The sequence below is a fragment of the Hemibagrus wyckioides genome, linkage group LG10 (assembly GCF_019097595.1).
Source record: "Hemibagrus wyckioides isolate EC202008001 linkage group LG10, SWU_Hwy_1.0, whole genome shotgun sequence".
Lineage (NCBI taxonomy): Eukaryota > Metazoa > Chordata > Actinopteri > Siluriformes > Bagridae > Hemibagrus > Hemibagrus wyckioides.
Window position 1 is genome coordinate 727424 of NC_080719.1, and position 22577 is coordinate 750000.

The window sequence follows — 22577 nt, forward strand, 5'->3', positions numbered from 1 at the left end:
ACAAATGCGAAGCAGATGCTGAACTGAGTCAAAACAGGACAAATTTCCAGTGAAAAGCTGTAAGACTCATGACAAGAGCTTTATCTAACATAAGAAAAGATAACAGGCATAGCTGTAGAACACAAACAGGTTTTAAAGTCCTCCTGAAAATGTCCGTGAGTCCGTATTTTGATGAATTTCCAGATTTATGCTATGCCACGCCCACGTCCGTTCTAAAACACCTAACACAGAGCTAGCTAAATATAAAGAATTGTACAACAATAGAGAGGAGTTGTTTCAGCTGTGGAGAATTTCCTGTGCTCTTAAAACTAGGATGACTTTAATCCAACACCACGAGGAGGATTACGAGTCTAAGGATTGTGAGTTAACGTGACGTAGATGCTTGAGTCAAGGTTGCACGTCAGAGTAGCCATTACTGGGTTGTGAATAAACTCCAAACATTTATTCACATTTGGAAAAGAGAAACAAACCAAGTGAGCTACTACAATAGAGCAGACACACCCCTAGGGGCAGGGCATACTCATTCTAGAGCGCCTCTGATAGGACCAACATAACACAAGTACTGGATGAGTCATCAAAATTTCATCTCAAATGAATATAAAAATATTTCTACTACTATCACTATATTTCCACCATCGTTCCTAGATACACTGTACTACTGGTGTCCTGAAACACTGGACAAAGCCCTGAAACACTGGACAAAGCCCTGATACATTGTACACTTTAGAGATAACATCAGAAAAACATGTCTGTATCGATATTTCGTAGTGGTTAAGTGCCTGATGACATCTTGTCCTCATCCACATTAAACAAGCTCTGGACGGAGCACAGAAAGCCTGCGTGTCCGAGCTGACGGTCCACACCAATCAGAAGGACAGGAAAGGAAAGGAAAGGTCATTGTTTCTCTCCACACAAAGATGGCCTGTTCACAAAGTTCACCAGAAAAAAAAGTTCTGCAGCTGCGGGGGGGCTTCAGCTTGAAGCAGTACTTTCACTACACACACACACACACACACACACACACACACACACACACATCTTTATCCACAGCACTGAATAAAATCTCAGGAATAAAGTGATGCTGATGGTAACTGCTTACATGTCATTCTAAAAAGCTGCATATATAAATAATAAAATTATGATAAATAAGTCAGTTAGATTATAATGATTAGTTATTGCATTAATTATATACGTTAAGATAATGTTCAATAAAGTAACCGCATGAAGGACTTAGTAGCTCAGGAGTGAGCATGCGCAGTGATAACTCCACATCTCCGTGTTAGTGACTGTGATATAACGCCAACACAAACAAAGCACAAAGTAACTTAAAGACGTCCTAATGAAACATAAACACGACGATAACATGAATATACATTAACCAGCCCGTATCCGTGTTTTCTTAATCTATAATCGGCTTTAAAAAGGTACATTTAGCTGCCTGACAGCCTCCGGATGAACTACAGCCAAATGTGTTTCTGAGAAACTCTCAGGAATTTCTGAGGAAAAAAATAAAACAAAATCGAAACGAGGGAAAAAAAAGTCAAAGTGGTTTCGTTTTTACCTCAGAGAAGAGTTTTGTTATCCAAGTCATTGTGTCCAGCTTGTCAGAAACACAGTTAAAGAGGTAAAAAGCGTCGATGATAAGCCGGTCCTGAGGGAAACTTTCTCCTAACACTCATGTTCTCTGAGGCGGACAAAAGCCTCCGCGCCGCTCGCGCCCAGTGTCTCGTGCTGAAGGCAGAGCTTGTTGCCATAGCGACGGAGTGTTTTTGCGCCCCCCCCACGAGCCGAGCTGATTTTAACACAATCACTACCACAAACCTCACAAAACTGTGAAATAAAGCGGTGTCTGACCGCAGCTCCTCACTCCAACCTGTCCCTGGGCAGAAAAATCTCCAGGCTTAGCAGGAGAAGCCCCAGGATGGGCAAAAAACACCCTAAGCTGGACAGAAAATGCCCCGAACTGGACAGAACATGCCCCAGGCTGGGCAGAAAATGCCCCAAGCTGGACAGAACAAGCCCCAGGCTGGGCAGAAAATGCCCCAAGCTGGACAGAACATGCGCCAGGCTGGGCAGAAAATGCCCCAAGCTGGACAGAACAAGCCCCAGGCTGGGCAGAAAGTGCCCCGAACTGGACAGAGCATGCCCCAGGCTGGGCAGAAAACACCCTAAGCTGGACAGAAAATGCCCCGAACTGGACAGAACATGCCCCAGGCTGGGTGGAAAAGTGTCCCGAACTGGACAGAACATGGCACAGGCTGGGCAGAAAATGCCCCAAGCTGGACAGAACATGCCCCATGCTGGACAGAACATGCCTCAGGTTGGGCAGAAAATGCCCTAAGCTGGACAGAACATGCCCCAGTTCATTTCCGGTCACAGCACCACAAACTGATGAGTTACATCTATACAACATTCATCACTTCTCTAAAAAACACAGACAATATGAAGCAGCTCTTGTGAGGAGTCGGAAACAGACCTGAGGGAAATGTAGATTAATATTTCTGTACGGTTTGAAAGAGTCTCCAGTGTCAGAGGTAAACTTTTCCTAATAAATAAAAGTAATAAATAGATATTGGTAAGTTGCTGTGGTGTAAGAGGAATAAAAAAGGAAAAGAATGGTCTTGGAGGTATCGGTAACTCATCACACCACCCTGTGTTGATTATTTTCCTTGACAGCACACCTCATCATGTTTAATTCTTCATCACATGACCCTTTGCTTTAGACTGATCTACACACAAGTCCAGATTTTAATGTTCACTGAAGGGGCCTGCAGTAACTTGAACATTTTTTTGCTCTAACCCTAACTTTCCTTACATTGTTCCTAAATGGACTATAAATATCTCCATTGTTTTAAACGGGCAGAAGGAATTCTTGAGGAGCTATAATTAGTTTTCTGGCCCGGAGTTGAGTGGACGTACACGCCTGATGTACAGAAGAGCGAGCTGATTTACTCTTTAGCCGTGTGCTCCAGGTTCTTTAGCAGCCTGACACATTGCTAACAGCTGAATAAACCAAGCTCACGAGTTGTGTAAGTGGACGGAGAATCGTTAGAAACACTCACGCTAGCCACAGATCAGACAGGCAGCTGAGGCTCTGGCCTCGTCCCGGACCACTCTAACCCACCATTTATTCACGTGTATGCCGAGGCATCAGAGGAAAGGAAATAAATGACACCATTTCTATCTCGTCTTCATTTCTGCTTGGTCTGAACTTGTTTTCCGATTTAAAACGAGTGAGAAAGTATGGAGTGATCCGGAGAGAACCACTACACTGCACTATAATGTTTTACTGCATCCAAAATCACAGGCTTTAACAGCGTCATTATGTCAAACCTACAAACTGCAAGCTTTTATTTTAGAACGCTGAACATGAGCACAACAGAGGGCTGGGTTCAATCCTGTCTCTTTGTCAGCTCTGGCTCTGAGACACAGCATTCTCCTCTCATCTGTAATTTTCACTCTGATGATAACATGGAGCCTTTTGATGCAACTCACAAATTAGAGCTGAACTTATCCAATTACAAGACTTGGAATAACGATTAGCTTTACGAAGACAGACTTATGGATAAAGCTGCATAAAGACTCGAGTTTATGCGTCAGGAAATGTGGAAAGAGCGAGCTGATGTTTTCTTCCTTGTTAAAATTCAGACCAGTAGATGTTCCAGGCTGTGATGTGGTTCCTCCAGGATTAATGTAAAAGAACAGACAAAAGCTTTAAGACGGCGTCTGATCTGAGTCTGATTAGATTTATTTCAGAATGGTGCATGAATTAAATAAGCAGTAAAGGTGTTAAGCGCTTAACAAACTCTAATACACATTTCTATAATGACACACTAATGATTAAACCTTTAAATCGACGGCTTATTACTCAGTTATCCGTCTAAGATCGTGTTAGTCAGTAAGTCCTGTGGATTATTTACTACGTTAAGAGAAACGTCAGAAAGACGGAGCAACAGTCCTGAGAGTTTAACAGGATTCAAGCAAGTGGACAGGGTTTTGGGTGTTTCTTCTAGAAGATTTTTTACCGTACTACAACGAGGAGTTTCTCGATCAGAAAGAAAGCTTTTGCTTGTCCTGTTTTCTCTGAGCAGATTTTTATTAAATGTTTATGGAAGGAGTCTCCAGTGTCAGAGCTGAGCTTATCTCCAGCTCTATATAAATCCCTGAACATTTCCTTTTCTGCTCTCGCTGTGTTTAATCTGATCCACTGACATGAGAATGGCCCACAGCAAACACGAGGTCTGAGAGGAAACAACCCCCACAGAGCACCAGGTCTGCCCCGAACATCAGAACACCAAAGCGTGTGGTTTAATGGGAACTACTTCTGAAAGCAGACGGGGCTTTTTTTCTCGTCAGTGTGCTCAGGTGGACCTCCGCACGCCACTCACTCAGCTACAGAAACCACAACACAGAGAACACCTCCTGCCTTCGCTGTCTTCGTTCTCACAACATCAGCATGCTTTATTCGTCACTTGATCTTAATTCCAAAACGTGTACGCATACAGTTAGAAACAGCTGTCCAAGAAGCATGGCTACACAGCTGGGAAGCACATCTGGGGCACTGCAAGTTCAGCAAAAACATTTGAGAGCCACAAGAATCTAAAAAAATAATAAATACAGAGCGTACAACCGTCCCATCGGCCGATTGGAGCATCCGTAAATGTCTGAGAAGATGAGAATGTATCAGGATGGCCGCTTTCCAACAGCTGCTTATATTCTGTCTTCAGAAACAGGACATACCCATGGACACAGCACTACAAAAAGATGATGTTTGGAGTTTAAAAACAGAAGTGGCCCAAAACCAAGAATGTGATTGTGTTCGAGTCCTTAACTGAGAATCTGTGACAAGACTTCACTCTCCGTCCAATCTAACCGAGATTGAGCAATTTTACAGAGAAGAACGGGCACAAACATCGGGATCCAGATGTGCAAAGCTGATAGAGACATGTCCCAGAAAACTTGGTTCTGGTTTTAGCAACAATTCTGGTTTTAGCAACCCGGGGGGCGAATACTTATGCAACCAACAATTGTCTGCATTTTTTAAAAGAACTTAATTTTAAGAATGCACATCGGACATTCAAGGGGGCAAATACTTCTGTATAAATAACTCCAGTGAATAAATGACTCACTCATTAGACTCTGAAGCGGCTATCAGTGACACGGCACAGATGTTAGCCGAGCAGATACTTTAGTAGGACTTTAGAGGAATTTCCCAGCAGGTCTCTGTGTACAGACTCGGCGTGAGGCATCCTCTGGGACGTCCAATCGGCTCTGACACTGACGCAGATGGAAATGCTTCCTTTATCTCACAGGAAGTTAACCGTTTGTGCAGTTTGTGGAACCTATTTGAGATTTCACTCCTTTTAATAACAAAACAATATCAAATGACCAGATGTAGTAGCTGGAGCTGTGGATATTTAGTGATCTGATCTGTCCAAGTCTGTTATGTCGGACTCATTTCCACCAAGTAACCTGAAGATCGCTGCACATTTCACCCTCATACAGCAATTCAGCCCTGAACAGGAAGAACATAATCCTGCTATTGCTCAAGCCATTCAACTTCCACTAAATACATCTGTAGAGTGTCGGGCATCCAAAGAGTCTCCACAATAACACTTACTTATTATTCTGTAAAACACAGCTGGATGTGTGCCACACCCTAACCACAGAGAAAGAGAGAGAGAGAGAGAGGTGGAGAGGGGGGATGGGGGGCAGAGAGAGGGAGAGAAAGAGAGAGAGAGAGAGGTGGAGAGGGGGGATGGGGGGCAGAGAGAGGGAGAGAAAGAGAGAGAAAGAGAAAGAGAGAGAAAGAGAGAGAGAAACAGAGAGAGGGAGAGAGAGAAACAGAGTTTGTGTGTAGTGTGTGTGTAGGACATGAGTGTGAGTGAGTGTGTGTAGGACATGAGTGTGTGTGCGTGTAGGACATGAGTGTGTGTGTGTGTGTGTGTAGGACATGAGTGTGTGTGTGTGTGTGTGTAGGACATGAGTGTGAGTGTGTAGGACATGAGTGTGAGTGAGTGTGTGTAGGACATGAGTGTGAGTGTGTGTGTGTAGGACATGAGTGTGAGTGTGTAGGACATGAGTGTGTGTGTGTAGGACATGAGTGTGAGTGTGTAGGACATGAGTGTGAGTGTGTAGGACATGAGTGTGTGTGTGTAGGACATGAGTGTGTGTGTGTAGGACATGAGTGTGAGTGTGTAGGACATGAGTGTGAGTGTGTGTGTGTAGGACATGAGTGTGAGTGTGTGTGTGTAGGACATGAGTGTGAGTGTGTAGGACATGAGTGTGTGTGTGTAGGACATGAGTGTGTGTGTGTAGGACATGAGTGTGAGTGTGTAGGACATGAGTGTGAGTGTGTGTGTGTAGGACATGAGTGTGAGTGTGTGTAGGACATGAGTGTGTGTGTGTAGGACATGAGTGTGAGTGTGTAGAACATGAGTGTGTGTGTGTAGGACATGAGCGTGAGTGTGTAGGACATGAGTGTGTGTGTGTAGGACATGAGTGTGAGTGTGTAGGACATGAGTGTGTGCGTGTAGGACATGAGTGTGTGCGTGTAGGACATGAGTGTGAGTGTGTGTGTGTAGGACATGAGTGTGAGTGTGTGCGTGTAGGACATGAGTGTGTGCGTGTAGGACATGAGTGTGAGTGTGTGTGTGTAGGACATGAGTGTGTGTGTGTAGGACATGAGTGTGTGCGTGTAGGACATGAGTGTGAGTGTGTGTGTGTAGGACATGAGTGTGAGTGTGTAGGACATGAGTGTGTGTGTGCAGGACATGAGTGTGAGTGTGTAGGACATGAGGGTGAGTGTGTAGGACATGAGTGTGAGTGAGTGTGTGTAGGACATGAGTGTGAGTGTGTAGGACATGAGTGTGAGTGTGTAGGACATGAGTGTGAGTGTAGGACATGAGTGTGAGTGTGTAGGACATGAGTGTGAGTGTGTGTGTGTAGGACATGAGTGTGAGTGTGTGTGTGTAGGACATGAGTGTGTGTGTGTAGGACATGAGTGTGTGTGTGTAGGACATGAGTGTGTGTGTGTAGGACATGAGTGTGAGTGTGTGTGTGTAGGACATGAGTGTGAGTGTGTAGGACATGAGTGTGAGTGTGTAGGACATGAGTGTGAGTGTGTGTGTGTAGGACATGAGGATGAGTGTGTAGGACATGAGTGTGAGTGTGTGTGTGTAGGACATGAGTGTGAGTGTGTGTGTGTAGGACATGAGTGTGAGTGTGTGTGTGTGTAGGACATGAGTGTGAGTGTGTGTGTAGGACATGAGTGTGAGTGTGTGTGTGTAGGACATGAGTGTGAGTGTGTAGGACATGAGTGTGAGTGTGTAGGACATGAGTGTGAGTGTGTAGGACATGAGTGTGAGTGTGTAGGACATGAGTGTGTGTGTGTAGGACATGAGTGTGAGTGTGTAGGACATGAGTGTGATTGTGTGTGTGTAGGACATGAGTGTGATTGTGTGTGTGTAGGACATGAGTGTGAGTGTGTGTAGGACATGAGTGTGAGTGTGTAGGACATGAGTGTGTGTGTGTAGGACATGAGCGTGAGTGTGTAGGACATGAGTGTGTGTGTGTAGGACATGAGTGTGAGTGTGTAGGACATGAGTGTGAGTGTGTAGGACATGAGTGTGTGTGTGTGTAGGACATGAGTGTGAGTGTGTAGGACATGAGTGTGTGTGTGTAGGACATGAGTGTGAGTGTGTAGGACATGAGTGTGTGTGTGTGTAGGACATGAGTGTGTGTGTGTAGGACATGAGTGTGAGTGTGTAGGACATGAGTGTGAGTGTGTGTGTGTAGGACATGAGTGTGAGTGTGTAGGACATGAGTGTGAGTGTGTAGGACATGAGTGTGTGTGTGTAGGACATGAGGGTGAGTGTGTAGGACATGAGGGTGAGTGTGTGTGTGTAGGACATGAGTGTGAGTGTGTGTGTGTAGGACGTGAGTGTGTGTGTGTGTCGGACATGAGTGTGAGTGTGTAGGACATGAGTGTGAGTGTGTAGGACATGAGTGTGAGTGTGTAGGACATGAGTGTGAGTGTGTGTGTGTAGGACATGAGTGTGTGTGTGTAGGACATGAGTGTGTGTGTGTAGGACATGAGTGTGTGTGTGTAGGACATGAGTGTGAGTGTGTAGGACATGAGTGTGAGTGTGTAGGACATGAGTGTGTGTGTGTAGGACATGAGTGTGAGTGTGTAGGACATGAGTGTGTGTGTGTAGGACATGAGTGTGAGTGTGTAGGACATGAGTGTGTGTGTGTAGGACATGAGTGTGTGTGTGTAGGACATGAGTGTGAGTGTGTAGGACATGAGTGTGAGTGTGTGTGTGTAGGACATGAGTGTGAGTGTGTGTGTGTAGGACATGAGTGTGAGTGTGTAGGACATGAGTGTGTGTGTGTAGGACATGAGTGTGTGTGTGTAGGACATGAGTGTGAGTGTGTGTGTGTAGGACATGAGTGTGAGTGTGTGTGTGTAGGACATGAGTGTGAGTGTGTGTAGGACATGAGTGTGTGTGTGTAGGACATGAGTGTGAGTGTGTAGGACATGAGGGTGAGTGTGTGTGTGTAGGACATGAGTGTGTGTGTAGGACATGAGTGTGAGTGTGTAGGACATGAGGGTGAGTGTGTGTGTGTAGGACATGAGTGTGAGTGTGTGTGTGTAGGACATGAGTGTGAGTGTGTAGGACATGAGTGTGAGTGTGTAGGACATGAGTGTGAGTGTGTAGGACATGAGTGTGAGTGTGTGTGTGTAGGACATGAGGGTGAGTGTGTAGGACATGAGGGTGAGTGTGTGTGTGTAGGACATGAGTGTGTGTGTGTGTGTGTGTGTAGGACGTGAGTGTGTGTGTGTGTCGGACATGAGTGTGAGTGTGTAGGACATGAGTGTGAGTGTGTAGGACATGAGTGTGAGTGTGTAGGACATGAGTGTGAGTGTGTGTGTGTAGGACATGAGTGTGAGTGTGTGTGTGTAGGACGAGTGTGAGTGTGTGTGTGTGTAGGACATGAGGGTGAGTGTGTAGGACATGAGGGTGAGTGTGTGTGTGTAGGACATGAGTGTGAGTGTGTGTGTGTAGGACATGAGTGTGAGTGTGTGTGTGTGTGTGTCGGACATGAGTGTGAGTGTGTGTGTGTGTCGGACATGAGTGTGAGTGTGTAGGACATGAGTGTGAGTGTGTAGGACATGAGTGTGAGTGTGTGTGTGTAGGACATGAGTGTGAGTGTGTGTGTGTAGGACATGAGTGTGAGTGTGTGTGTGTGTAGGACATGAGTGTGAGTGTGTAGGACATGAGTGTGAGTGTGTAGGACATGAGTGTGTGTGTGTAGGACATGAGTGTGAGTGTGTAGGACATGAGTGTGTGTGTGTAGGACATGAGTGTGAGTGTGTGTAGGACATGAGTGTGAGTGTGTAGGACATGAGTGTGAGTGTGTAGGACATGAGTGTGAGTGTGTAAGACATGAGAGTGTGTGTGTAGGACATGAGTGTGAGTGTGTAGGACATGAGTGTGTGTGTGTAGGACATGAGTGTGTGTGTGTAGGACATGAGTGTGAGTGTGTAGGACATGAGTGTGTGTGTGTAGGACATGAGAGTGTGTGTGTAGGACATGAGTGTGAGTGTGTAGGACATGAGGGTGAGTGTGTAGGACATGAGGGTGAGTGTGTAGGACATGAGTGTGAGTGTGTGTGTGTAGGACATGAGGGTGAGTGTGTGTGTGTAGGACATGAGTGTGAGTGTGTAGGACATGAGGGTGAGTGTGTGTGTGTGTAGGACATGAGTGTGAGTGTGTAGGACATGAGGGTGAGTGTGTGTGTGTAGGACATGAGTGTGTGTGTAGGACATGAGTGTGAGTGTGTAGGACATGAGGGTGAGTGTGTGTGTGTAGGACATGAGGGTGAGTGTGTAGGACATGAGGGTGAGTGTGTAGGACATGAGTGTGAGTGTGTAGGACATGAGGGTGAGTGTGTGTAGGACATGAGTGTGTGTGTAGGACATGAGTGAGTGTGTGTGTGTGTAGGACATGAGTGTGTGTGTGTGTGTGTGTAGGACATGAGGGTGAGGGTGAGTGTGTAGGACATGAGGGTGAGTGTGTAGGACATGAGTGTGAGTGTGTAGGACATGAGTGTGAGTGTGTGTGTGTAGGACATGAGTGTGTGTGTGTAGGACATGAGGGTGAGTGTGTAGGACATGAGGGTGAGTGTGTGTGTGTAGGACATGAGGGTGAGTGTGTAGGACATGAGGGTGAGTGTGTAGGACATGAGTGTGTGTGTGTGTGTGTAGGACATGAGTGTGAGTGTGTGTGTAGGACATGAGTGTGTGTGTGTAGGACATGAGTGTGTGTGTGTAGGACATGAGTGTGAGTGTGTGTGTGTAGGACATGAGTGTGAGTGTGTGTGTAGGACATGAGTGTGTGTGTGTGTGTGTGTGTAGGACATGAGTGTGTGTGTGTGTGTGTGTGTAGGACATGAGTGTGTGTGTGTGTGTGTAGGACATGAGTGTGTGTGTGTGTAGGACATGAGTGTGTGTGTGTGTGTGTGTAGGACATCAGTGTGTGTGTGTGTGTGTGTAGGACATGAGTGTGTGTGTGTGTGTGTGTGTGTGTAGGACATGAGTGTGTGTGTGTAGGACATGAGTGTGTATGTGTAGGACATGAGTGTGTGTGTGTAGGACATGAGTGTGTGTGTAGGACATGAGTGTGTATGTGTAGGACATGAGTGTGTGTGTGTAGGACATGAGTGTGAGTGTGTAGGACATGAGTGTGTGTGTGTAGGACATGAGAGTGTGTGTGTAGGACATGAGTGTGAGTGTGTAGGACATGAGGGTGAGTGTGTAGGACATGAGGGTGAGTGTGTAGGACATGAGTGTGAGTGTGTGTGTGTAGGACATGAGTGTGTGTGTGTGTGTGTGTAAGACATGAGTGTGAGTGTGTAGGACATGAGGGTGAGTGTGTGTGTGTGTAGGACATGAGGGTGAGTGTGTGTGTAGGACATGAGGGTGAGTGTGTGTGTGTAGGACATGAGTGTGTGTGTAGGACATGAGTGTGAGTGTGTAGGACATGAGGGTGAGTGTGTGTGTGTAGGACATGAGGGTGAGTGTGTAGGACATGAGTGTGAGTGTGTAGGACATGAGTGTGAGTGTGTAGGACATGAGGGTGAGTGTGTGTAGGACATGAGTGTGTGTGTAGGACATGAGTGTGAGTGTGTAGGACATGAGGGTGAGTGTGTGTGTGTAGGACATGAGTGTGAGTGTGTGTGTGTAGGACATGAGGGTGAGTGTGTAGGACATGAGTGTGAGTGTGTAGGACATGACTGTGAGTGTGTAGGACATGAGTGTGTGTGTGTAGGACATGAGTGTGAGTGTGTAGGACATGAGTGTGAGTGTGTAGGACATGAGTGTGTGTGTGTGTAGGACATGAGTGTGAGTGTGTAGGACATGAGTGTGTGTGTGTAGGACATGAGTGTGAGTGTGTAGGACATGAGTGTGTGTGTGTGTAGGACATGAGTGTGTGTGTGTAGGACATGAGTGTGAGTGTGTAGGACATGAGTGTGAGTGTGTGTGTGTAGGACATGAGGGTGAGTGTGTAGGACATGAGTGTGAGTGTGTGTGTGTGTAGGACATGAGTGTGAGTGTGTGTGTGTAGGACATGAGGGTGAGTGTGTAGGACATGAGTGTGAGTGTGTAGGACATGAGTGTGAGTGTGTAGGACATGAGGGTGAGTGTGTGTGTAGGACATGAGTGTGAGTGTGTGTGTGTAGGACATGAGTGTGTGTGTGTAGGACATGAGTGTGAGTGTGTAGGACATGAGTGTGAGTGTGTAGGACATGAGTGTGTGTGTGTAGGACATGAGTGTGTGTGTGTGTAGGACATGAGTGTGTGTGTGTAGGACATGAGTGTGAGTGTGTAGGACATGAGTGTGTGTGTGTAGGACATGAGTGTGTGTGTGTAGGACATGAGTGTGAGTGTGTAGGACATGAGTGTGAGTGTGTAGGACATGAGTGTGAGTGTGTGTGTGTAGGACATGAGTGTGAGTGTGTAGGACATGAGTGTGAGTGTGTAGGACATGAGTGTGTGTGTGTAGGACATGAGTGTGAGTGTGTAGGACATGAGTGTGAGTGTGTGTGTGTAGGACATGAGGGTGAGTGTGTAGGACATGAGTGTGTGTGTGTAGGACATGAGTGTGTGTGTGTAGGACATGAGTGTGAGTGTGTAGGACATGAGTGTGAGTGTGTGTGTGTAGGACATGAGTGTGTGTGTGTAGGACATGAGTGTGAGTGTGTAGGACATGAGGGTGAGTGTGTAGGACATGAGTGTGTGTGTGTAGGACATGAGTGTGAGTGTGTAGGACATGAGTGTGTGTGTGTAGGACATGAGTGTGTGTGTGTAGGACATGAGTGTGTGTGTGTAGGACATGAGTGTGAGTGTGTAGGACATGAGTGTGAGTGTGTAGGACATGAGTGTGTGTGTGTAGGACATGAGTGTGTATGTGTAGGACATGAGTGTGAGTGTGTAGGACATGAGTGTGTGTGTGTAGGACATGAGTGTGAGTGTGTAGGACATGAGTGTGTGTGTGTAGGACATGAGTGTGTGTGTGTAGGACATGAGTGTGAGTGTGTAGGACATGAGTGTGAGTGTGTGTGTGTAGGACATGAGTGTGAGTGTGTGTGTGTAGGACATGAGTGTGAGTGTGTAGGACATGAGTGTGTGTGTGTAGGACATGAGTGTGTGTGTGTAGGACATGAGTGTGAGTGTGTGTGTGTAGGACATGAGTGTGAGTGTGTGTGTGTAGGACATGAGTGTGAGTGTGTGTAGGACATGAGTGTGTGTGTGTAGGACATGAGTGTGAGTGTGTAGGACATGAGGGTGAGTGTGTGTGTGTAGGACATGAGTGTGTGTGTAGGACATGAGTGTGAGTGTGTAGGACATGAGGGTGAGTGTGTGTGTGTAGGACATGAGTGTGAGTGTGTGTGTGTAGGACATGAGTGTGAGTGTGTAGGACATGAGTGTGAGTGTGTAGGACATGAGTGTGAGTGTGTAGGACATGAGTGTGAGTGTGTGTGTGTAGGACATGAGGGTGAGTGTGTAGGACATGAGGGTGAGTGTGTGTGTGTAGGACATGAGTGTGAGTGTGTGTGTGTAGGACGTGAGTGTGTGTGTGTGTCGGACATGAGTGTGAGTGTGTAGGACATGAGTGTGAGTGTGTAGGACATGAGTGTGAGTGTGTAGGACATGAGTGTGAGTGTGTGTGTGTAGGACATGAGTGTGAGTGTGTGTGTGTAGGACGAGTGTGAGTGTGTGTGTGTGTAGGACATGAGGGTGAGTGTGTAGGACATGAGGGTGAGTGTGTGTGTGTAGGACATGAGTGTGAGTGTGTGTGTGTAGGACATGAGTGTGAGTGTGTGTGTGTGTGTCGGACATGAGTGTGAGTGTGTGTGTGTGTCGGACATGAGTGTGAGTGTGTAGGACATGAGTGTGAGTGTGTAGGACATGAGTGTGAGTGTGTGTGTGTAGGACATGAGTGTGAGTGTGTGTGTGTAGGACATGAGTGTGAGTGTGTGTGTGTGTAGGACATGAGTGTGAGTGTGTAGGACATGAGTGTGAGTGTGTAGGACATGAGTGTGTGTGTGTAGGACATGAGTGTGAGTGTGTAGGACATGAGTGTGTGTGTGTAGGACATGAGTGTGAGTGTGTGTAGGACATGAGTGTGAGTGTGTAGGACATGAGTGTGAGTGTGTAGGACATGAGTGTGAGTGTGTAGGACATGAGTGTGAGTGTGTAAGACATGAGAGTGTGTGTGTAGGACATGAGTGTGAGTGTGTAGGACATGAGTGTGTGTGTGTAGGACATGAGTGTGTGTGTGTAGGACATGAGTGTGAGTGTGTAGGACATGAGTGTGTGTGTGTAGGACATGAGAGTGTGTGTGTAGGACATGAGTGTGAGTGTGTAGGACATGAGGGTGAGTGTGTAGGACATGAGGGTGAGTGTGTAGGACATGAGTGTGAGTGTGTGTGTGTAGGACATGAGGGTGAGTGTGTGTGTGTAGGACATGAGTGTGAGTGTGTAGGACATGAGGGTGAGTGTGTGTGTGTGTAGGACATGAGTGTGAGTGTGTAGGACATGAGGGTGAGTGTGTGTGTGTAGGACATGAGTGTGTGTGTAGGACATGAGTGTGAGTGTGTAGGACATGAGGGTGAGTGTGTGTGTGTAGGACATGAGGGTGAGTGTGTAGGACATGAGTGTGAGTGTGTAGGACATGAGTGTGAGTGTGTAGGACATGAGGGTGAGTGTGTGTAGGACATGAGTGTGTGTGTAGGACATGAGTGTGAGTGTGTAGGACATGAGGGTGAGTGTGTGTGTGTAGGACATGAGGGTGAGTGTGTGTGTGTAGGACATGAGGGTGAGTGTGTAGGACATGAGTGTGAGTGTGTAGGACATGAGTGTGAGTGTGTGTGTGTAGGACATGAGTGTGTGTGTGTAGGACATGAGGGTGAGTGTGTAGGACATGAGGGTGAGTGTGTGTGTGTAGGACATGAGGGTGAGTGTGTAGGACATGAGGGTGAGTGTGTAGGACATGAGTGTGTGTGTGTGTGTGTAGGACATGAGTGTGAGTGTGTGTGTAGGACATGAGTGTGTGTGTGTAGGACATGAGTGTGTGTGTGTAGGACATGAGTGTGAGTGTGTGTGTGTAGGACATGAGTGTGAGTGTGTGTGTGTGTGTAGGACATGAGTGTGTGTGTGTGTGTGTGTGTAGGACATGAGTGTGTGTGTGTGTGTGTGTGTGTAGGACATGAGTGTGTGTGTGTGTAGGACATGAGTGTGTGTGTGTGTGTGTGTAGGACATGAGTGTGTGTGTGTGTGTGTGTAGGACATGAGTGTGTGTGTGTGTGTGTGTGTAGGACATGAGTGTGTGTGTGTGTGTGTGTGTAGGACATGAGTGTGTGTGTGTGTGTGTGTAGGACATGAGTGTGTGTGTGTGTAGGACATGAGTGTGTGTGTGTGTGTGTGTAGGACATGAGTGTGTGTGTGTGTGTGTGTGTAGGACATGAGTGTGTGTGTGTGTGTGTGTGTAGGACATGAGTGTGTGTGTGTGTGTGTGTGTGTAGGACATGAGTGTGTGTGTGTGTAGGACATGAGTGTGTGTGTGTGTGTGTGTAGGACATGAGTGTGTGTGTGTGTGTGTGTAGGACATGAGTGTGTGTGTGTGTGTGTGTGTGTGTAGGACATGAGTGTGTGTGTGTAGGACATGAGTGTGTATGTGTAGGACATGAGTGTGTGTGTGTAGGACATGAGTGTGTGTGTAGGACATGAGTGTGTATGTGTAGGACATGAGTGTGTGTGTGTAGGACATGAGTGTGAGTGTGTAGGACATGAGTGTGTGTGTGTAGGACATGAGAGTGTGTGTGTAGGACATGAGTGTGAGTGTGTAGGACATGAGGGTGAGTGTGTAGGACATGAGGGTGAGTGTGTAGGACATGAGTGTGAGTGTGTGTGTGTAGGACATGAGGGTGAGTGTGTGTGTGTAGGACATGAGTGTGAGTGTGTGTAGGACATGAGGGTGAGTGTGGTGTGTGTGTAGGACATGAGTGTGAGTGTGTAGGACATGAGGGTGAGTGTGTGTGTGTAGGACATGAGTGTGTGTGTAGGACATGAGTGTGAGTGTGTAGGACATGAGGGTGAGTGTGTGTGTGTAGGACATGAGGGTGAGTGTGTAGGACATGAGTGTGAGTGTGTAGGACATGAGTGTGAGTGTGTAGGACATGAGGGTGAGTGTGTGTAGGACATGAGTGTGTGTGTAGGACATGAGTGTGAGTGTGTAGGACATGAGGGTGAGTGTGTGTGTGTAGGACATGAGTGTGAGTGTGTGTGTGTAGGACATGAGGGTGAGTGTGTAGGACATGAGTGTGAGTGTGTAGGACATGACTGTGAGTGTGTAGGACATGAGTGTGTGTGTGTAGGACATGAGTGTGTGTGTGTAGGACATGAGTGTGAGTGTGTAGGACATGAGTGTGTGTGTGTAGGACATGAGTGTGAGTGTGTAGGACATGAGTGTGTGTGTGTAGGACATGAGTGTGTGTGTGTAGGACATGAGTGTGAGTGTGTGTGTGTAGGACATGAGTGTGAGTGTGTGTGTAGGACATGAGGGTGAGTGTGTAGGACATGAGTGTGAGTGTAGGACATGAGTGTGAGTGTGTAGGACATGAGTGTGAGTGTGTGTGTGTAGGACATGAGTGTGAGTGTGTGTGTGTAGGACATGAGTGTGTGTGTGTGTAGGACATGAGTGTGAGTGTGTAGGACATGAGTGTGTGTGTGTAGGACATCAGTGTGTGTGTGTAGGACATGAGTGTGAGTGTGTGTGTGTAGGACATGAGTGTGAGTGTGTAGGACATGAGTGTGAGTGTGTGTGTGTAGGACATGAGGATGAGTGTGTAGGACATGAGTGTGAGTGTGTGTGTGTAGGACATGAGTGTGAGTGTGTGTGTGTGTAGGACGTGAGTGTGAGTGTGGGTGTGTAGGACATGAGTGTGAGTGTGTGTGTGTAGGACATGAGTGTGAGTGTGTAGGACATGAGTGTGAGTGTGTAGGACATGAGTGTGTGTGTGTAGGACATGAGTGTGAGTGTGTAGGACATGAGTGTGTGTGTGTAGGACATGAGTGTGTGTGTGTAGGACATGACTGTGAGTGTGTAGGACATGAGTGTGAGTGTGTGTGTGTAGGACATGAGTGTGTGTGTAGGACATGAGTGTGTGTGTGTAGGACATGAGTGTGAGTGTGTAGGACATGAGTGTGATTGTGTGTGTGTAGGACATGAGTGTGAGTGTGTGTAGGACATGAGTGTGAGTGTGTAGGACATGAGTGTGTGTGTGTAGGACATGAGCGTGAGTGTGTAGGACATGAGTGTGTGTGTGTAGGACATGAGTGTGAGTGTGTAGGACATGAGTGTGTGTGTGTGTAGGACATGAGTGTGAGTGTGTAGGACATGAGTGTGTGTGTGTAGGACATGAGTGTGAGTGTGTAGGACATGAGTGTGTGTGTGTGTAGGACATGAGTGTGTGTGTGTAGGACATGAGTGTGAGTGTGTAGGACATGAGTGTGAGTGTGTGTGTGTAGGACATGAGGGTGAGTGTGTAGGACATGAGTGTGAGTGTGTGTGTGTGTAGGACATGAGTGTGAGTGTGTGTGTGTAGGACATGAGTGTGAGTGTGTAGGACATGAGTGTGAGTGTGTAGGACATGAGTGTGAGTGTGTGTGTGTAGGACATGAGGGTGAGTGTGTAGGACATGAGTGTGAGTGTGTGTGTGTAGGACATGAGGGTGAGTGTGTAGGACATGAGTGTGAGTGTGTGTGTAGGACATGAGTGTGAGTGTGTGTGTGTAGGACATGAGTGTGAGTGTGTAGGACATGAGTGTGAGTGTGTAGGACATGAGTGTGAGTGTGTAGGACATGAGTGTAAGTGTGTAGGACATGAGGGTGAGTGTGTGTGTAGGACATGAGTGTGAGTGTGTAGGACATGAGTGTGTGTGTGTAGGACATGAGTGTGAGTGTGTAGGACATGAGTGTGTGTGTGTAGGACATGAGTGTGTGTGTGTAGGACATGAGTGTGAGTGTGTAGGACATGAGTGTGAGTGTGTGTGTGTAGGACATGAGTGTGAGTGTGTGTGTGTAGGACATGAGTGTGAGTGTGTAGGACATGAGTGTGAGTGTGTAGGACATGAGTGTGTGTGTGTAGGACATGAGTGTGAGTGTGTAGGACATGAGTGTGAGTGTGTGTGTGTAGGACATGAGGGTGAGTGTGTAGGACATGAGTGTGAGTGTGTAGGACATGAGTGTGTGTGTGTAGGACATGAGTGTGAGTGTGTAGGACATGAGTGTGAGTGTGTGTGTGTAGGACATGAGTGTGTGTGTGTAGGACATGAGTGTGAGTGTGTAGGACATGAGGGTGAGTGTGTAGGACATGAGTGTGTGTGTGTAGGACATGAGTGTGAGTGTGTAGGACATGAGTGTGTGTGTGTAGGACATGAGTGTGTGTGTAGGACATGAGTGTGTGTGTGTAGGACATGAGTGTGAGTGTGTAGGACATGAGTGTGTGTGTGTAGGACATGAGTGTGAGTGTGTAGGACATGAGTGTGTGTGTGTAGGACATGAGTGTGTGTGTGTAGGACATGAGTGTGAGTGTGTAGGACATGAGTGTGAGTGTGTGTGTGTAGGACATGAGTGTGAGTGTGTGTGTGTAGGACATGAGTGTGAGTGTGTAGGACATGAGTGTGTGTGTGTAGGACATGAGTGTGTGTGTGTAGGACATGAGTGTGAGTGTGTGTGTGTAGGACATGAGTGTGAGTGTGTGTAGGACATGAGTGTGTGTGTGTAGGACATGAGTGTGAGTGTGTAGGACATGAGGGTGAGTGTGTGTGTGTAGGACATGAGTGTGTGTGTAGGACATGAGTGTGAGTGTGTAGGACATGAGGGTGAGTGTGTGTGTGTAGGACATGAGTGTGAGTGTGTGTGTGTAGGACATGAGTGTGAGTGTGTAGGACATGAGTGTGAGTGTGTAGGACATGAGTGTGAGTGTGTGTGTGTAGGACATGAGGGTGAGTGTGTAGGACATGAGGGTGAGTGTGTGTGTGTAGGACATGAGTGTGAGTGTGTGTGTGTAGGACATGAGTGTGAGTGTGTGTGTGTGTCGGACATGAGTGTGAGTGTGTAGGACATGAGTGTGAGTGTGTAGGACATGAGTGTGAGTGTGTGTGTGTAGGACATGAGTGTGAGTGTGTGTGTGTAGGACATGAGTGTGAGTGTGTGTGTGTGTAGGACATGAGGGTGAGTGTGTAGGACATGAGGGTGAGTGTGTGTGTGTAGGACATGAGTGTGAGTGTGTGTGTGTCGGACATGAGTGTGAGTGTGTGTGTGTGTCGGACATGAGTGTGAGTGTGTAGGACATGAGTGTGAGTGTGTAGGACATGAGTGTGAGTGTGTGTGTGTAGGACATGAGTGTGAGTGTGTGTGTGTAGGACATGAGTGTGAGTGTGTGTGTGTGTAGGACATGAGTGTGAGTGTGTAGGACATGAGTGTGAGTGTGTAGGACATGAGTGTGAGTGTGTAGGACATGAGTGTGTGTGTGTAGGACATGAGTGTGTGTGTGTAGGACATGAGTGTGAGTGTGTGTAGGACATGAGTGTGAGTGTGTAGGACATGAGTGTGAGTGTGTAGGACATGAGTGTGAGTGTGTAAGACATGAGAGTGTGTGTGTAGGACATGAGTGTGAGTGTGTAGGACATGAGTGTGTGTGTGTAGGACATGAGTGTGTGTGTGTAGGACATGAGTGTGAGTGTGTAGGACATGAGTGTGTGTGTGTAGGACATGAGAGTGTGTGTGTAGGACATGAGTGTGAGTGTGTAGGACATGAGGGTGAGTGTGTAGGACATGAGGGTGAGTGTGTAGGACATGAGTGTGAGTGTGTGTGTGTAGGACATGAGGGTGAGTGTGTGTGTGTAGGACATGAGTGTGAGTGTGTAGGACATGAGGGTGAGTGTGTGTGTGTGTAGGACATGAGTGTGAGTGTGTAGGACATGAGGGTGAGTGTGTGTGTGTAGGACATGAGTGTGTGTGTAGGACATGAGTGTGAGTGTGTAGGACATGAGGGTGAGTGTGTGTGTGTAGGACATGAGGGTGAGTGTGTAGGACATGAGTGTGAGTGTGTAGGACATGAGTGTGAGTGTGTAGGACATGAGGGTGAGTGTGTGTGGGACATGAGTGTGTGTGTAGGACATGAGTGTGAGTGTGTAGGACATGAGGGTGAGTGTGTGTGTGTAGGACATGAGGGTGAGTGTGTGTGTGTAGGACATGAGGGTGAGTGTGTAGGACATGAGTGTGAGTGTGTAGGACATGAGTGTGAGTGTGTGTGTGTAGGACATGAGTGTGTGTGTGTAGGACATGAGGGTGAGTGTGTAGGACATGAGGGTGAGTGTGTGTGTGTAGGACATGAGGGTGAGTGTGTAGGACATGAGGGTGAGTGTGTAGGACATGAGTGTGTGTGTGTGTGTGTGTAGGACATGAGTGTGAGTGTGTGTGTAGGACATGAGTGTGTGTGTGTAGGACATGAGTGTGTGTGTGTAGGACATGAGTGTGAGTGTGTGTGTGTAGGACATGAGTGTGAGTGTGTGTGTAGGACATGAGTGTGTGTGTGTGTGTGTGTGTAGGACATGAGTGTGTGTGTGTGTGTGTAGGACATGAGTGTGTGTGTGTGTGTGTGTGTGTAGGACATGAGTGTGTGTGTGTGTAGGACATGAGTGTGTGTGTGTGTGTGTGTAGGACATGAGTGTGTGTGTGTGTGTAGGACATGAGTGTGTGTGTGTGTGTGTGTGTGTGTAGGACATGAGTGTGTGTGTGTAGGACATGAGTGTGTATGTGTAGGACATGAGTGTGTGTGTGTAGGACATGAGTGTGTGTGTAGGACATGAGTGTGTATGTGTAGGACATGAGTGTGTGTGTGTAGGACATGAGTGTGAGTGTGTAGGACATGAGTGTGTGTGTGTAGGACATGAGAGTGTGTGTGTAGGACATGAGTGTGAGTGTGTAGGACATGAGGGTGAGTGTGTAGGACATGAGGGTGAGTGTGTAGGACATGAGTGTGAGTGTGTGTGTGTAGGACATGAGGGTGAGTGTGTGTGTGTAGGACATGAGTGTGAGTGTGTAGGACATGAGGGTGAGTGTGTGTGTGTGTAGGACATGAGTGTGAGTGTGTAGGACATGAGGGTGAGTGTGTGTGTGTAGGACATGAGTGTGTGTGTAGGACATGAGTGTGAGTGTGTAGGACATGAGGGTGAGTGTGTGTGTGTAGGACATGAGGGTGAGTGTGTAGGACATGAGTGTGAGTGTGTAGGACATGAGTGTGAGTGTGTAGGACATGAGGGTGAGTGTGTGTAGGACATGAGTGTGTGTGTAGGACATGAGTGTGAGTGTGTAGGACATGAGGGTGAGTGTGTGTGTGTAGGACATGAGGGTGAGTGTGTAGGACATGAGTGTGAGTGTGTAGGACATGAGTGTGAGTGTGTGTGTGTAGGACATGAGTGTGTGTGTGTAGGACATGAGGGTGAGTGTGTAGGACATGAGGGTGAGTGTGTGTGTGTAGGACATGAGGGTGAGTGTGTAGGACATGAGGGTGAGTGTGTAGGACATGAGTGTGTGTGTGTGTGTGTAGGACATGAGTGTGAGTGTGTGTGTAGGACATGAGTGTGTGTGTGTAGGACATGAGTGTGTGTGTGTAGGACATGAGTGTGAGTGTGTGTGTGTAGGACATGAGTGTGAGTGTGTGTGTAGGACATGAGTGTGTGTGTGTGTGTGTGTGTAGGACATGAGTGTGTGTGTGTGTGTGTAGGACATGAGTGTGTGTGTGTGTGTGTGTGTGTAGGACATGAGTGTGTGTGTGTGTAGGACATGAGTGTGTGTGTGTGTGTGTGTAGGACATGAGTGTGTGTGTGTGTGTAGGACATGAATGTGTGTGTGTGTGTGTGTGTGTGTAGGACATGAGTGTGTGTGTGTAGGACATGAGTGTGTATGTGTAGGACATGAGTGTGTGTGTGTAGGACATGAGTGTGTGTGTAGGACATGAGTGTGTGTGTAGGACATGAGTGTGTGTGTAGGACATGAGTGTGTATGTGTAGGACATGAGTGTGTGTGTGTAGGACATGAGTGTGTGTGTGTGTAGGACATGAGTGTGTGTGTGTGTGTGTGTAGGACATGAGTGTGTGTGTGTGTGTGTAGGACATGAGTGTGTGTGTGTGTGTGTGTAGGACATGAGTGTGTGTGTGTGTGTGTGTAGGACATGAGTGTGTGTGTGTGTGTGTGTGTGTGTAGGACATGAGTGTGTGTGTGTGTGTGTGTAGGACATGAGTGTGTGTGTGTGTAGGACATGAGTGTGTGTGTGTGTGTAGGACATGAGTGTGTGTGTGTGTGTGTAGGACATGAGTGTGTGTGTGTGTGTGTGTGTAGGACATGAGTGTGTGTGTGTGTGTGTGTGTAGGACATGAGTGTGTGTGTGTGTGTGTGTGTGTGTGTAGGACATGAGTGTGTGTGTGTGTGTGTGTGTGTGTGTAGGACATGAGTGTGTGTGTGTGTGTGTGTGTAGGACATGAGTGTGTGTGTGTGTGTGTGTGTAGGACATGAGTGTGAGTGTGTGTGTGTAGGACATGAGTGTGAGTGTGTAGGACATGAGTGTGAGTGTGTAGGACATGAGTGTGAGTGTGTGTGTGTAGGACATGAGGGTGAGTGTGTAGGACATGAGTGTGTGTGTGTAGGACATGAGGGTGAGTGTGTAGGACATGAGTGTGTGTGTGTAGGACATGAGTGTGTGTGTGTAGGACATGAGGGTGAGTGTGTGTGTAGGACATGAGGGTGAGTGTGTAGGACATGAGTGTGAGTGTGTAGGACATGAGTGTGAGTGTGTGTGTGTAGGACATGAGGGTGAGTGTGTAGGACATGAGTGTGTGTGTGTAGGACATGAGGGTGAGTGTGTAGGACATGAGTGTGTGTGTGTAGGACATGAGGGTGAGTGTGTCGGACATGAGGGTGAGTGTGTAGGACATGAGTGTGACTG

General features: G+C 47.3%; 1 protein-coding gene across 4 annotated transcripts in view; it reads right to left on the reverse strand.

Moving 5' to 3' along the window:
• Positions 1 to 22577, reverse strand: part of dennd2b (DENN domain containing 2B) — a 105160-nt gene that overhangs the window by 68164 nt on the left and 14419 nt on the right. The window contains exon 1 of one of the 4 annotated variants that reach the window (XM_058400398.1): positions 1562 to 1727. The exons of 2 other annotated variants lie outside the window; for them this stretch is intronic. The gene's annotated coding sequence lies outside the window, so the exon portion shown is untranslated. Of the gene's footprint in view, positions 1 to 1561; positions 1728 to 22577 lie in introns of those variants that run through there. One more of the 4 variants, XM_058400401.1, reaches the window with a different exon arrangement.